The following is a 16,076-nucleotide window of genomic DNA, read 5'->3' on the forward strand; positions in this document are numbered from 1 at the left end:
TACTGGCACTGGAGCCTGGGTCCAGCTCCCTGTAGCTGGCACGCTGCCTGCCCTGCACTGGCAGGCAGCATGCTTCAGTACTAGGGCAAGGGCCAGCCATAGAGATGCTCTGGCTGCTACCAGAGCATCTCTGTGCAGGACCTAGCCTCTGGTTGCTGTGGGGCATGGTCCGTCTGGATGTGCCCTACATGTGCATTGCAGCAGAGTAAATCACTCTGCCATAAGATAGTACTTGTGTTGGTCAGTACTATCCTACAGCAGAGTTAATTAGTTTACTCCAGCCTAATAAGGGTGCATATGTACAACACCGATGCTTTACTGAAGAGCTAATTCATCTTGTGTAGATGGACCCCAATGAACTTTTTGGTTGCTAAGGTCAGGTACAAACTGTGGCAGGACACTTAATGTTCCTGCCATTTTAAGAGGTCAGGTAGTATGCTAACCCACTGACCGGTAGGGATTAGGGCTAATTGCAGAGTTAGCTGACCCATGGGGCTGGCAGGTGAGGCTAGGCCTGATCAATGGGAGGAAGGCTGGGTTTAGGCATAAGACCTTACCCTGAGAGCAGGATTGGCAGTAACACCTGGGCAGCTGGTGAAGGACCGCTACCCAGCAGGAAGGCTGCCCCTCCTGAATGCCAGCAAGGAGAATAACATCTGTAGGTTTGGATAGGAACTAAGGGGATGGAGGAGGTTCCTGGTGACCCAATATGGGGTCCAGAGCCCTGAGAAAGGGGCTTAGTGCCTGTGGAGAGGCTGGATGAGCCCAGAGAGTGTGGCCAAGTGTTTGGGAGACCTAGTGAAAAGTCTTTCACTTTCATTGGGTGAACCCAATGAGTGGGGCAGCATGTCGAGGCCTATTGAGAATAGCCCAGAAAGGGAAGGGGTTGTACTGGGAAAGACCTATGGAGGGTCCTTGGTGAGCCCAGGGAAAAGAAGCAATCTTTGGAGGAGGCTGAGGTCAGACGGAGAACTGACCCTGGGAATCTCAACTGGCCTCTGCAGGGCCAGGGCCCAGCAGGGGTCGAAGGGTGAAATGGACCAAGACTGCCAGAGCTGGGAGAGCCTGGAGTTCTTGACTGATCTGAAGTGGGGCCAGGGCCTAAGAGAGGCCAAAGGTCCTTGTGTGGCCACAGCTGAGAGAAAGGGGTCAAGGGGCAGGCAGCCTGGGATGATGATGGCTGGTGCTAGGCCATCTGATGAGTAGGGATCTAGGAAAGGAATCCCAGAATAAGCTGGGGGCCAGAGATGGAGGACTCAGGTGGGAGATGGAGCCAGGGGCAGGGGGCTGGTAGTTAGCAGCCCAGGAGAGGTGTAAGATATTTAAGGAGGAGCCCTAATAGGGACAAGTAAAATCAGGTAGGCCTGAAGACCGATCCTGGATAAGACCTGAAACTGCACCCTACTGGAGCTGGTTAGCGTGGTGGGGCTGCCTATGGCAGAGCAGCCTCTATGAAATGCCACACAGGGGTCACTCCAGGGAAAGGTGAGGATGAGGGTTAGAAAGCCTCAGCTCCCACTACCTTGTGGCTTATCCCATGGAGTGGGGAGGCTAGGGAAGCACACCCCAACAGAAAAGCACTTGGCAAGGAAGATCACATGGGTGCAGAGGCCCAGTGAGGGGCCAGGGAAGCTGGGGACCACATTGGTCCCACAGCCAAGTGAGAGCTAGGGAAGACCAGGACCACATGGGTCTGGCACACACAGACTGGTTTAAAAATAGTTGAAACTGATCTTAGATTTGCCCCCCGCCCCCTCCAAGGGGAAGCATGCATTCTGTTCACTGCCAATGTTAACTACACTGATAGATAAATTAAAAAAAAAAAAAAAAAGGGAGAAGGGGGGGGAGGCTTAGAAAAATTCTACTTCAGGCTTTTTGAATGTCTGTACCTAGCCTTACAGATCTTCCCCTGGTGCTTTTGTCCCTCTGATGAGCCTCCATAGCACAATGTGGTCCTGTAAATCAGTAATGAAAACTTTCAACCTGAAGTAAATAAAACCCAAACATTCAGCCACATTTGCTTGGAGCAGAGTTTTTAAAACCTGTTTATGCATTCTTTGGAAGAAATCTATAGTGATGATCAAAGCTGATAAGCACAGCAGAACTGAAGGCTGCCTCAGAAGAAACACTGCTTGGTGAAATGCCAAGAAATTACTTCACAATAGCAGCAGACTGATAACATTGTGCTTCTCTTATCCTCTAGGGTTCATAAATATGGAATCTGTGGTCCTTTCAGATAAATAGTTATGGAGATGTCCCAGGGAATTCTCAATCAGATAAATCATTTCTGCTAAATTCTTATAAGTTGTTTTAAGAATTCCAGAAATAAAGAGAACATCCATTAAACACTTAAGATTTTTAGTTATTTCTATATAACTTTTTGGTTCTGTTTTTATTACAATCCATAAGATATTTCCATATGAAATGGTTCTCTATTTAGAATCCTTAAAAATGAATAGGGAGCAATATCCGTGGTCCAAATTTATCTATATTGTCATCTTAACAACTGTACTGACTCTCATCCTCTATTCTTGCTTTCTTCCTGGGTGGTGCTATATCGGTTTCTTTTGGATGTGGATTTCCCCTTCAGATATTGGCATTATTTCACACATTTTTGAAAGCTGTAAAGTCGGTACCTTGAGACAATCAAGGGTTGGCAGATAAGTTAAAATACATTATTTTGTATGCAGTTTATTTAAGTATGTTGGAGGGGGGTTTCTGCTTAGGTTTATCTGAAAAAAATCAAGAGTGTCATGGCTCAACTTCTGTCCTTCGACTCCTTTGAGAAACAAAGTTAAACAGTGATATTAAAATCAGCATGATCAGAGTTACTCCTTTCCTAGCTCTCGGCTGAAAGAGATAGGATGCTGGGTCTTTAAGCGAACTGATGTGGTAGGAGCAAAGTGTAGAGGAATGGCTTACCGATTGTTGTGGACCTAAGTCGGTCTTTCCATGCATTTCACATTGTATTATTTCCATGCCTTCCGTGTTGCATTAATTCTACACAATGGCAGAAATGCAATGTTCTTGGCTTGCCAAACTTTGCTGCCATCTTAAATATTTCCTTTGCTTTTCTTTGAACCTTTCACAAATTGAAGCATGGCCATGGGGGCTGGTATACTTCTCACAGGTATACCAAATTCCTAAATATGTGTTCCTTTAGAATTTGAGTATTGTTTCCTCATCTTTCCTTGAGGACAGTTCTCCTGAAAAGTTACCATACTATCTAGAGTCTATGGCTTTCTGTACTAGGGGCACTTCAGCTACTACAAACACAGCAAAGTGTTTATAAGATAGATCCAGCTATACTTTGTACTGCTGCCTAGTACAGTACAATAGATGGGCATTGTTGCTGGTATAAATGCACCTATGCTAAGAGCTTCTAATGGGCATAGCTGTGTAAAAGATCACACTGCTTTACAATCTACAGTCCCAGCAGAAGTCTGTAGAGCCTGTGAAATCTGTATGCCCACTCTCAAGTCTTTATATCTTTATATATAATCATTGGACCAAAAGTACTGAAATGAAAGATTATGAACCTGAGCCTTTTGAAAAACAAAGTGGAGTAATGAGCCCAAAATAAGCCTGTACTGGTGATATGTCACCAGGTATGTGTGCTCTTAAAATCCTGACAAAGGCCTAAATCTATGAAAGAAAAAATATAAAATTTCATTTCAGGGAATTTCAGGTATACTGAATAGAAGCGCACACCATTCATATGACCTAGCAGATGTTTGCAAGTTTTCCAGAAAGCAAGCAAGAAAAAAAGTGTATTTGTCCTTCATATTCCTTTTCTGATGCAAAAACAAACCAGTATGACTTCCCCATCTCCACCCCACCCTTCCTCAATGGGAAACACTTTTTTTGTTATTCTTGCTTTCTTATTTTGTAAATATCAGGTCTTGACTTCTGTGTTTTTGCTGGAGTAATACAGTGGAAAAATGATGTCAGAACAGGATGTACCTTTTCTCACCATTTTATAGGCCCTTGATTATTTTCTTGGCCTTAAAAAAAAATCAGAAATATGTGCAGCCTTTACAGCTTCTCATTAGTTGCATAGGACTCTAACTGCAATTTTGAGCCAGCTTTTATGTGTGATCTTAGTGACACGTTACTTTACTCTTTCCATGCTCACAGATGTCTGCTCACTCCATACATTTTGTAAAATATTTCTGAGCTTTTAATAACTATGGTAGAAACACTAGTGTAATGTGGGTGGGCGAGTGGGGCAAAATCCTCATGTGCTAATTCAGAGGAGGCACCACAATGGCAGCCTCCAAGGGAGCTCCTGCTGCTGCTGCTGATGCTGCCAAAGCAGCTGCCTGTGTTGGGATAGCTTGTTCTGAGCCATCAGCAGCCCACATCACTTCCACAACTGCCGTGGCCCCTTTGCTAAGAAGTAAGAATTTGTTCCCCATCCCCCACTCCACCTAGGATGTCTAAATGTTAAGCTATATCTTTGGACAGAGAGATGCTTTCATGAATTTGGTTCCCTTTCTGGATCCAATTTCTCTGATTACTTTATAATGATGATCATCACTCTCAGATGAAAGGATTTAAACAGAGTGGCAAATAAATATACCTGGTACAAGGGGACATGCCAAATCTATTCAGCTGCTCCTCATTCAGCTGTAACAAGGTATGTTATATTGTAGCAGGGTGAACTGCTGCTTCCAGGCACTCCAGTTTCATGGGTAGGGAGAAACAAAAGCTTTTAGTGGATTCAATGCTTTATATGTGCTTTATAATAAATGTCTTTTCTTTTATCTGGTTAGTGCCCCTTTCTTTTTTTTTCTCTTTATCTTGCAGTTACTACTTCCAATACAGCATCAAACAGAACTAGCATATCTGAGTGGATGCAAATCTCTTGTTAACAGCCAAACGTAAGCTGCTTATGAAAGAAGCAACAGTTTACAGACTATTCTTGTGTGTGTATCTGTGCTCTAAGAAGACACTTCCCTTGAAGTTCATGGGGTATGTCTACAGGAATGTCTACATTGCAGTGGCAGAGAGTTCAGTCACGCTGCCAAGGGAATAAGCTCTACAACATGTCAGTCCCGGAAATGATAAAGGATGTCCTGGAGGCACCTCTTGCACACGTTTTCTGGAATGGTTAGGAATGATGGTTTGAGATACTACCAGGACACCCTCACTACTTCATTTCTGGGGTTGACACAGGTAGAGCAAGAGTGGTTGAGCAGGGCTTATTTCCCTCCCACTGTGTGCATCTACAGATCTCCATAAAGCAACATTGCTACAGCGCCATGCTTTAGTACTTCCTTTTGGAAGTATAGTGCAGTATGGGCTTGCTGTGCCATGAGTGAAGGGCATGGTTAGATTTCGCTACTACATTGCCATAGGGGCATGCTATACTGAGGCTGGCAGTCATGTAGACCCACGTGATTGCTACGTCACCATAGCACACCCTACAGCAACATATAGATGCACTCATTGTGACTAAGTTCACTGCAAATGTAGGTATAACCACAGAGGAACTGTCCCTCTGTTTTCAGCACATTTTATACCTTTGGAATACTTGTCCAGCTGTTCAGTGCATAACTTAAAAAAAACACTTTATTAAAACATCTTCTGCTTCATTTACTAGGATTAATACAGGCAGAACTAATTGTCAGTGATGAGTGAGGCTTCCCAAGGCATCTCTGCAAGAGGGCCGCTGGTATTTTATGTTCAGCTTCAACATATGGTGGCAGTTCTAAGGAAGCCCCATTGAGCCTGTATTAGTTCTGTCACATTGGTTGTGCCACCCCTTTGACACTTTGGGGGGCTGTCTGTTTGTAAGTCCAGCATTATATGGAAGATTTCAACTAGACTTTACAGAATTAAACCTCCCTAAACTGCTTTCATGAGAACGATGTTAGAAGTTCACATAGCCCAGAATGAGATCCAGTTTCTTACAGTTTTCTGTACTAAATTATAAGAACCATTCATGGCACCAACAAGTCAAGGTTTCTAAACTTGATGAAGTTAATTTTTGGTAGTAACCCTGATTAAGGCATTTCACACATTTTATATGTATTATTAATAAATATTTTTCCTTGCTAAATACCCGGGTCTGTTTGTGAATACCAGATTACTTCATCCTCCTGAGCCATCAAGGAGGTGATTGCTATATAATTCTATTATGGTGATTATTTTTCTCAGAGTTTATGCATTTTATTGAATCTTGTGTATAGCTGCACAGTGGGAAGTTGTTTCCCATTTGTTGTTGCCTGTCAGCTCCAGTGGATTGGATCTATTCTTCCTCTCTGCCTTCAATCATCTCTCATAGGCCTTGATAATTTAACACAGCTGTGCACTTAAAGTCTCTTGCTCTTTCTCAGGTTTCCTCCAGCAAATATTCTTTTAGTTCTTACCATCCTGTTTCAGGGATTGATTCTGTTCAAATCCACTGCACTTCCTGCACTAGTTCCAGCATAACTCTTGCTCTACAGATTGACATATGCATGTTGTTTCAGAACAGCAATCCTTTATGCTATCTTTCTGCTTTCAACAGGAGGGCTGTGAGTATGTTGTACCCTCTGGGTTTTTAGTCTTTCACACAAATTCAGCTCTCCAGGTTTTTACTTCACTATTCTCAGTCACTTAAGAAATGTGCTTTTTTGCTAGATGAGACATACTTGCCTCAGACCTGCTGCTCCATTTCTTAAGTTCTCCATGCTATTTACACCAGAGTCGGTTGCCAAACAGGGGCCTCAACAATCTTGCAAGCATTCTGGGACCCAAATTATGTTGCTTTTTGTTTTTTGTCTTTGATTTCATAAGAGTCTCACTGTGGTTCTTTCTGCAATTTCATTTTTAATAGCTTTTCTGGTTCCTTTGTAGGTAGGGTGCTATGAAGGAAGCCACCATGATTCACTTGGAAATCGCAACATTTAATTTTACTTCATAAAAAGGCCTTTTATTACCTAGTTGCTAGGTAGGCTTACATTGTTGTTTCCTGGATGCTATGTAATTTTAAAGCCAACACAGTGATGTGCTTCTTGCTCTTAAGTATTGCATTAGGTACATTAGTCACTATTACTGTTAGCATCATTAAAACTGAAAGGTCCAGATGGAATCAGCAAATGTTAGGTAGATTCATAGATATTAAGGCCAGAAGAAATGACTTTGATATTCTAATGTTGACCTCCTTCTGAACACAGACCATAAAATTTTCCTAGTAATTCCTGAAGTGGAGGAAATAATTCTTCCCTGCTGTGCAAGCAAGCAAGTTGGCAATCGTCAATGATTTTAAGTGTTAGTATTATCCTGGCACACAATTTCCATTTTCTGTCCTTCCACCTTCATTTTGTGATGCAGAAAATGCTGTGCTTCTCTAGCATAATGAAGTTGTACAATTAGAAAAGCAATCAAATATGAATTCACATATTTAACATAAAACCATATAGCACCAGGAGACAGTGCTGCAAGACAAGTGAGCTCTGCATTAAATAGAGACCCACGGGGCCTAGTTTATGGAAAATTATACTAATGAGGATTTTTAATTCTTCAATAAAATAAGACTTTAAAAAATACTTTGCAGTTAATTGAGAGAGGGTTTATCTTTCCTCCTGCCTGATAGTTGAGGAAGATAAATCTATTGGGATGAAATAATATACAACTACCATACAAACCTTTGTCCATTTGTATGACCAGACTTATGTCAAAATGTTGTAGATCTGAGTATTAGAGCTAAGTGACAATGAAAACCAAAAAGGGCTGCCACTGAAAAGCCATTTTATCAGCAACATAAAATCCATTTGCAAAGATAAGACTAAAAGCAAACAGACTACAAGGAGGCGAGATATAAGCTGACAATATTTCCCTAGTTTCAAAATGAGGCACTCTGCTCCCTGTAGTTGTGTGTTGTGAGAAGGATTGGGGGTGGAGGAAGGGAAGGGGAGTGAAGCAGTCCTGTTTTTACTGGGACAGTCTCCAGGTAGTCCAGTGAAAACAGGACAAAAGTATTCATGTGACCAAACTGGTGGGAGGCCTAGGAGAGGTATTTAAAACAGGACTGCAGCAAAAACAGGACACATATAGTCACCCTAGTGAGGTTTAGAGGAGTGTGGTCTGAATATTGCTATGCTTTTCCATAAATTGTGATATGGTCTAACTATAATAACACTGTAATATGGCATTGTAATATTCTGCTCCTTGATTTTTATAATACCACTACTATTCGGTAAATTCTGATTTAATATAATCATATACTAAAACCACAGTTCTGGCTTAATTAACTTCAATTAAATCCCCTTGAAGCAAAACAAAATGATGTAAACATAAAAAAATTACATGTTAATGTTGAAAATTGCTTAGGGAAGCAAGTGAGGAGGACCTTGCTGTTTCTTCGCTCACAAGACTTCTCTCAAAGAGCAAAATGCTTTAACAAGTGCTAATGTCATTTAATAACTGGAACCCATTTTTAAACTACAATTTTGTAACACATTGACATGGATCCTGTCACCTGTACTTGCTGGGGTGTACTCACACCTTCAGCCATGGCCTTCAGTCCAGAACCCCTCTATGCCATCTGCTGTTTGACCACTGAAAACAGACTGAGATGAGCTAACTCCCCGGCCCCAGGGTGCCTCAGCTCCACCTGTCTCCCCTAGGTCCTGCCAGTTTTTAGCACAGGAGATTTTGTCAGTTTAAAGAATCATACTTTTTCTCCTGCTCATGCTTACAAGTTACAAATCCTCTTCCTTCACGGGGAAGGTCTACCTGAATTTGCCAAATGTTCTGAAATTACACTTACCACAGATCACAAGTAAATTATAAGATGAACAAAATGATTTATGACATAAAAATGAGAACCTAAGAATCAATAAGTTCATCACGGGGGCACAGAAGGGAATTGGTGAAGTTTTATTCACCAAGGCGCCCCCAGGGGTTACAAGAAATAATGGCCACAAGCTAGCAGAGAGCAGATTTAGACTAGACATTAGGAAGAACTTCTTCACAGTTCGAGTGGCCAAGGTCTGGAACGGGCTCCCAAGGGAGGTGGTGCTCTCCCCTACCCTGGGGGTCTTCAAGAGGAGGTTAGATAGGCATCCAACTGGGGTCATCTAGACCCAGAACTCTTTCCTGCCTATGCAGGGGGTTGGACTCGATGATCTATTGAGGTCCCTTCTGACCCTAGCATCTATGAATAACCACATGTTAAGATACTGACAGAGATAGGAAACAAAACAGAAAAACTACATATAATCTTACCTCTGCATCTTTACCTTTAAAACTCAGCTTCTACTTCTGACTCCCTTTGTTAGAGTTTCCTGCCAACCACTTGTTATTTTGCACTTCCCAGTTTTTCCAGCTCGGGAACTAAGCAAGCCAAAGCTTCATGGATTCTTAGGGTCATGTATAGACAGAACAGGGGCCATAAATTAAAGGGGCTTCAATTTAGGGTGAAGTAAACCCCTGTGTAATGCACATACCCTGCACTTATATGCTTCTTCAGTGTCAGGGAGAAGAGGGGAAGGAGAGTTGCGGGTGGGCAGAGCGGTCCCTGGGCTGCGGTGGTGCGGGGAGCTGGTGCCTCCCTCCACAGCAGTGGCAGCCCCCCAGGCAGCACCCACCCACAGGCACCTGCCCCCGGCAGTCCCAGGTGGCACCACAGCTGGGCCCCCGCGCAGCTCAGACAAGCCCTGGGTGGGTTTTGGTTTGCTGCACCCCAAGTCATTTAAGGGGCGTTATACCACTGAATTTCCTACAGCAGCTGGAATTAATGTGTGATATGCCACCGAGGCATGCAGACACCAACACCACTAAAGCAGTGCAAAAGCATTTAGCCTGCTTTAAAATGTCGTGCACACATACCCCTCATTTCCTCTACACACCATTCACCTCTCCACCTGTGCCTTAAGCATGTTTTCTTATATGGTCATTTGAATAGTTCTGTTGAATCCCTGGATAACATATACTGTACATATACCTTCCTGCCCCAACTGTATACTTGTTTGACAAGTTAGGCATCTTTCCAAATCCAATTATATTTATGAAATATTTAGATCTTTTAGGCTAATCCAATATCCTTATTTATCAATTATCCTAGTAATCTCTATTCTTCCCACTGTGAGTGATACCGGTCTTTCATTACTAATCAAGGACTTTTTAATTGAAATATGCTGTCATAGCTATTCTAAGGGCCTGATTCCAGAAACATTCAAATCAATGGGGATCTTTCCATGTGAAGTATATTAAAATGAAGTCTAGCTGTAACAACATAAGAAGCGTCACACTAGGCCAAACCTAACTCACTCTCTCACAGGGGCGAGTAATAGATGCTTTAAAGAGAGATTATATAAACATATATGTCTCTAATGTAATATACCTCTTGTCATAACCTCCCTAGCATCAACTACCATTTCTTTAGGGATATCAAAGGATATATCTCTGACTTCTGTTTAAAGAAGTAAGGGGTTGTGGGGGTTATATCTTTTATTTAACCAGGTATATAGTTGGGAAAGATGTTAGAAAAGCTTTTGGGTGCAAAATACCCTTTTCCAAGTCTGAGAACAGCAACACTCCAAACCTGTTCAATATAGGTTGTCTATTTCTGGTATTGTGCCTTGTGAGGGTTTTCTGGAGTAAATCCATGCTTTCTTGAGTAAATGATTGTCTGCAAAAGCAGGGGACTGAACTCAATGATCCTCAGGGCTCATTCTAGTCCTATATTCCTATTTGGGCATAGATTGTTTTTTTTCAATATACTACTTCCTAATGAATGACAAAGAACAACAGCAAGTTCTGCAGAATACTAGTCATAAAATTCTACATAATGCAGGAACAGATAAATCAGACAGATCCAGTTTCTTGCAGAAAGGATACTTATGAGGACCTTATCTTTAGTCTTATAAATTGCATTAAATTTGTTGTCAATGTCTGTCCCCTTCATTAAGAGATGGTCCAACAAAAGCACCAAAGGCCAATCAATCTACCCGTCTACCCAATCTACCCATCTCAGCCTGAGGAAATATCAAGCTAAGGATTCCTAGTCATGCAATCATTGAACTTTGGGCTCACAGCTCTGTCAATTTGCAAGAAAAAAGCTTCAACCACATTCCCTTCAATCCTGTGGTAGACATATGGTCTGTGATTTCTGTCACTGTCACTTCTTAAACCAAACCTGCCTTTCTTGCAGATCAGCATTGTATCCCTGCTTTAAGATCAGCAGCCTCTTTGGTCCTCACATCCTTTGATCCTGCAGCCAGCAATTCCCAGCAGTCCGTCTGAACAAGGTAGCATTTTGGTAGCTCTGCAAAATCTTTCTTCTTTTGTCCAGTCTTTCTGTTGCTGACCCCATTTCAGTTTCCCATACAGTAGCTGCTGAGGCATGTGCTCATTGCTATAGCAACTGTCTTGTTGCAGTACCCCAGTATTAGATACTCAGTCAAACCATCTGAACTTCAGGAGGGAGCATTGGAAAGACTGGCCTTTTCCTAGTTGCCACAAGTGTTGCCTATACAGTGTTCAGTTTTCATGTAACGCAAAATCGGAGAACCGCAGTCTTATAAACCTTAATCTTCATGAAAATCTTGATTCTCCTTTGCCTCAAGACCTACTCAGTCAATTTGGCAAATGCTGCATTTGCTTTCAGGATGTGGGAAACAACTTCCTCAGGCTTGCAGCGCACTGCCCAGTGAACATAACTGATAAAATGTAGGAAGCTGCTCTCAATCATTGTACTGTGGTCCCCACATAATCCTTGTCAAGCACTGGCTGAGACATTAACTCATTCTTTGTTAAATTAACTGTGAGCCCAAAGCTGTCTGCAGCCACCACAGACTGGTCAATCAAACGCTTTTAAGTCCTACTCACAAGATATGGAGAATTTCAGTGGTGGCTTCAGATCCGCATTTAACCTTATGTAATTGAAAAGTGCAGAATCTTAGCCCCACTGATTTTAGCACCACCGATTTCTTCTCAAAACATAGTTGCATAATGCTCTCTGAATATGACACGGTGAACAAAAACAGTCTAAGAACACAAATTTGTATTATTATGTAGAGATGGGGAAAGGCTCATATCAATGCTGGTCCTCCTTCTGTCACAAAGTCTTCATGGAACAGTTACAGGACCATGTGGAACTCTGTCAGGACACCCCAGACTATCTAGCAGAGGCCACACATGTAAGGGACTTGCTTGTCATGGACAACGTCAATTACCTGGACATAAATTGGGAGAAATGTTCAGCTAGGTCAGATTGGTCATGTAGCTTCTTAACTGTAATTGAGGAGTTCTTTCTGACACAGTAAGTGCAAGGGCCAACCAGAGGTACCGCTCTCCTACACTTGGTCTTGGCCAAAGGAGATGATCTGGTGTGTGGCTTGAACACTGAGGGTAGCCTGGGTGACAGTAACCAAGAAGCTCATCAGGTTCACTGTCTACCACACGGTTGACAAATCAGCTTAGCAGGATTGAAGTCCTGGACTTCAAAAATGCTGACTTCAACAGGCTCAGGGCATTAGTAGGGGAGGTGATATGGGACCAGGGATGGAAGGCAAATGGGGTGCACAAAGAGTGGTCATTCCTCAAGGGCACAATCCTTGAAGAAGCACAAAATAAAACTGTTCTCATGAAGAGGAAAGGTAGCAGAAGAGCTGGCAAGCCCTCCTGGCTCAATAGGGACATTGCAGTCCTCTTGGAAAAGACAAAAGCAGTCATTCCCTTGAATGACTAACAGGACATCATTAAGGTCTTTCTGCTAAACAGTGACATAGTTCATTAGATGTCACTTCCAGGGTCATGGTTACATTTATAATGCCTTTGTCTTGTCTGCTTATGGGGAAAAAAAAATGACCTGCCTGAGAAACAAATGTAAAATCATGTGTCTGCTGGCTTTGGCAGCTCTAGTGTGGTACCTGCCTAACACATGAACATCACAGAAAAATATTTTTTGATGTTTCAAAGGCAGAATAACCTATTTGTCTTATTGCAAGAAATAATCTGATTCAACTCCTGACAGCTTTCCTCACCTTAATTGATGCAGCAGAGGAATGCTATTGTGCATCAGTCTTTCCAAAAGGCTGTGATGCCTTTTGGAAGACATCACAGCTTCCTGACAAATCAGATCATATAGCAAAACCAGCTCTACAAAGGCAGCATATTGTCCTCACTATAATGAGGTACAGGCTGCCAAAGCTTACCCACCAGCAGGGTCTCACTCAGAGCAGTACTATCAGTATTCACAGTGTCCCATTCCTCTGGCAATGCTGCAAGCAAGATGGCTTTTTTGGTTTCCATGGACAGATCTAGACTTTTGAGTAGGGAGGTGCAGATTGTGTGGTGCATTATCACACATAGACCAACACATTTTTTCTCTAGTTAAAAATAAACAAGAAGCTTTACTCGTATGCTAGGAACCTAGGACTATATTATTCAGTTTAAGATTGAAGCAAAAAAAAATATAACTTCACTGAACTGAGTTAAAGACAGTCTGTAGGACTGTGAAATAGGAACCTCATTACCAGGAGCAGCTAACAGACAGCAGACTTTCAGAACAAAGGATAGCTTGATTGGTGGAACATCAAGACCATTAAAAAGAAGAGAGGTCATTGACACCTGTGGTATAAAGACTTTAGAAGGGATCGCCGTCAAGTCAATGGACTCCCTCAGCACTGGCTGACTAGAAATGCTGGTGCCACTGCCAGGCAGTTGCTTTTAAACTTTGGGTGGAGCAGGAATCAAACAGAGGTAGAAGTGCACCAGTGTACGACCCCCTGAATCTACCCAGTAATATGCAGCCATTTCAAAGACTACACAGAAAGCAGAAATTATTCTTTGGTGTTGACAAAAGGTGTAACCCTCCATTTCTACAGAGATCCATGAGATCTCCATGATCTTGGACCACACACAAGGAAGGGAAAATCCCATGGCTTCTAGTCCCTGTGTCTCATGTTCATACTGTGATCTGTGAGAGGAAAAGAAAAGCTATCTTGAACAGGGTCTGCATTAACTTCCATGGGAATGTTGTACTTTACCCTTACTTTACACTGATGTTTTTTTTTGTTTTTTTTTTTTCCCCCCCTGGCTCCACCCCAGAAGTATGGGTTTTTTGCATATCCTGACTAGAGGTGGCAGTAGTGCCAGCTGAGCTCTTTACTGCTTCTTTATATGATTGCTGGACTGTGTTAGTCGGTCTTCTCATGGATCCTATCCCCTATATATCTAGAAGCAGAGGAGATGATTTGGCCCTCAGCCTTCACTCTTTCTGATCTTTGCATATAGCAATGTGTGTCTTTGGCTCATGACTCCATTTCCCCTCAGACCAAGCCTCAGCCAGCTGGAAGCACATGTACAAACTATAATGTAACTCAACTAGCAGGATATTTGTGTTGTTATGAAACAGCTGTCTAAATAACATATAGATGTTTTCTTTAGAGTTATTTAGAGGGATTATTTTTATCAGGTTGTAGTGAAGAGCTGCAAATAGTTTTATAGACTATTTTGGTTATAAAAATGAATTTCTTGTAAGATAACGCAGTATATTCCTGCAGTTCTTGAAAAGGCATTCATCCAAATTCTGCTACGTTTTGCCCATGCAAACACACTTACTTTGACAGAGTTATGTGGGTGTAAATGAGAACTGAGTTTGGGCCCTAGTGTGGCTTGCAAAGTCTGATTTATGTGGGCATTGGCACTGACATAAGAAGTGCTGTGAAGCGAGAACTTGAAAGCAACGCATATTGTTATCCCTTCTTTAAAATGATGCAAGTTAATAATTCTCTATAAGGAGAGCTACCCATTTGCAAAATAGGTGGATTGCTCCTATTTTTTTCCTGTTATTCTGTCCCTGCATTTTGATTTCCTGGATTCCATCCCATTACTGCTACCTAAGCTATCAAACCTCAATCTAAACAAGAAGCATGAGGGAGGAAACGGACCATTTAAAAAGTATTAAGAGTGAAATGCCTTACTGAGCAATTGGTGATTTTTAGGATTACCACTCTTGTCCCTCCTAGTTTCCTCTTTATGACCTGCACTACTTGTTACGTCAGTTAAAGGCTATACCCTGTTCAAGACAGGAACCACGGCCAAAATAGTCTGGCTTCCATTGGTAAATGTAGGTGCCCAGAATTTTTGAGAAACAGGCCACTTTTATTTAGGTGCCTTATTTTGGGTTTAGCTTAACCACAGACAGTTAAAGCCAAATAAAGGTCTGGTTCCACTTATAAACATTTTGGCACGTATCTTTACCCATTTCTGACATTTAATAAAAATAATAGTTTCAGGAAGGTCAACAGCAAATATCAGTGAGGCCACTTGTCAAACAGTACTCATTGTAATAGAGTGCATATTGCTCACGTGGACACCCTTCTCATTTAAGACAAATGTTCCACTAGTAATTTTTTTTAATCACCCTTGATCCATGGATGGGTGTTCAATATGCCACCTTGATTCATTAGTGATATGCCAACTTAGGCTATATCGTATTGTACCAAATTACTTAAGGAAGGAGCATGAAAGAAACTATGTACTCCAAAGCATGCAAAACTGAGGTGCTTTCATCAAAGTTATTATCCTAACCTGTGTTTTCTAAAGGATTTTCTTTTATATATATTAGTGTTTCTCAAACTGGTTCAAAGACCAATGGGTATCTATGAAGCCAATGGTAAGTGACCTGTAGATCATAATAAATAACAAGGAAACTTTGTGGTCCATGAGAAGTTTTAAGAATTGACAATGATTCATTGGCTCAAAAAGTTTGGGAAAGCACTGGCATATATCATCAAAATATCATATTTCTTGGTGGTTGGGGGGAAGTAAATGTATCGGCTGAGTTTCAATAAAACTGAATATGAATACCCTGAGAAATGGGAAGAATTCATGCTGTTCTCTCTTTACTTTTCACTTAACTATTTTCTATCTCTGTAATGGTAAGCAACTGGGATATATAATGTGTAAAATAATAATAATAATAGGCCCAAATGTCCAGTACTCTAAAGGAAGTACAGAGTATAACTGAATTCCACTGCAAAAGGACAAGAGTTTTGGTTCTTTGGAACAACATATAAAAATTAAGGCTTGACATACTATCCTCAGTATGTAATCCTTTATCTGTTACTATATTGAAA

The sequence above is a fragment of the Alligator sinensis genome, unplaced genomic scaffold (genome assembly GCF_000455745.1).
Source record: "Alligator sinensis unplaced genomic scaffold, ASM45574v1 scaffold563_1, whole genome shotgun sequence".
Lineage (NCBI taxonomy): Eukaryota > Metazoa > Chordata > Crocodylia > Alligatoridae > Alligator > Alligator sinensis.